Here is a 1,194-nt window from a genome sequence, read left to right as displayed (position 1 = left end):
CCGCCGCCATTTCCTTTACTGGATATTGAACGGGATCGCATTTTATATTCAACGGCCAGATGTGAGCGTGTACTGCGCGCGCGGTAATTACTCCAGCTTTGGCCATGAATTCTTAGCAATTACCGAGGCTTTCGGAGGCCAGGCGACCCGCGAGGCCCCGCACGACGGCGGGACGGCTGGACGCGGGCGGTGCAGCTGGTGACGCGGTCGGGCGCCTCCCGGTTCCCCTTCCGCGTGTCCTGTGACTCACATGTAAATTCATCAAAGCAAGTCTCCGAGACGCACAATTACTCGCCATGAATGCGGAGGCTTCGGGGTGAGGGGAAACGGTCCCCTCATCTCCTCACCCTGCCCAGCCCAGGTGGGGAGGAGAGGGGCAGTGGAGAAAACAAAACAAAACAAAACACGCTAAGAAAAGGCGAAAAAAAAAATCTGAGACACATCTCCAAAAAGAGGCATGAAATCGTAATGGGGACAGCTCATGGCATTTGCATGGGAGCGACCCTCGAGCGGCGGGCGCAGGCGAGGCAGATGAAGTGGGACCGCCACCAGCCATGCATCACAAACCAGGCGGCCGCACGGCAAAGCGGGGCCACTTAGGTCATTATGAATGGCCTCGTTAATTGGTGATGAACAGGTTAAGGTTGCATGGGTGATGATCGCCGCGGTCTGGCAGCGCGCGACGCTCAGAGGCGCCCGGACGGACCGAGGAGGAGGAGGCCGTCGGGACTCGGAACAGGCCGCGCAACGGGAGCGAGGGAGCCGATGCTTCGGGCTCCTGGAAAGCGGGATTCGAGGCCCAACTGAAATCTGGCTCCGCGCGCGAAGGCTCAATCTGCTGCTTAACATCTAGGCTTTTTAAACGGCACTTTAGCGATATCACTTTCTCTCAAGAGTACCGACAAGGGACAAGTCACAACAGCCTCCGGAACATGGGAATATTTAAACAAAATAAAAAAATCAGCGGTCCATATAGGAGGACGGTGGTTTATCACACTCCGGCGAGAAAGGCTTCTTGGCGGGAGATTGGGGAGGGAACGAGGCGAAGATACGCGAAAGGAAGGACAGGAAAAAGTGGGGGGAAAGCAGGATGAGACGTAAGGCGGAAGGGTAAATGAGGAAAGACAGGCAAGAGGGGAGAACGCGACGAAGGTACACCAAGCAGCCCCCTTCGTCAGTATCAAGCGCAGACGG

The 1,194-nt window shown here is 56.6% G+C and overlaps 1 protein-coding gene across 1 annotated transcript in view; it reads right to left on the bottom strand.

The window, feature by feature from the left end:
- Positions 1–1,194, bottom strand: part of LOC119581634 (TOX high mobility group box family member 3-like) — a gene marked incomplete at its 5' end in the record, with an annotated part of 37,288 nt that overhangs the window by 19,287 nt on the left and 16,807 nt on the right.

Source organism: Penaeus monodon, chromosome 15, assembly GCF_015228065.2.
Source record: "Penaeus monodon isolate SGIC_2016 chromosome 15, NSTDA_Pmon_1, whole genome shotgun sequence".
NCBI classification, from domain to species: Eukaryota; Metazoa; Arthropoda; class Malacostraca; order Decapoda; family Penaeidae; genus Penaeus; species Penaeus monodon.
The sequence above is the reverse complement of the archived record's forward strand: the minus strand, read 5'-3'. Positions and strand labels throughout refer to the sequence as shown.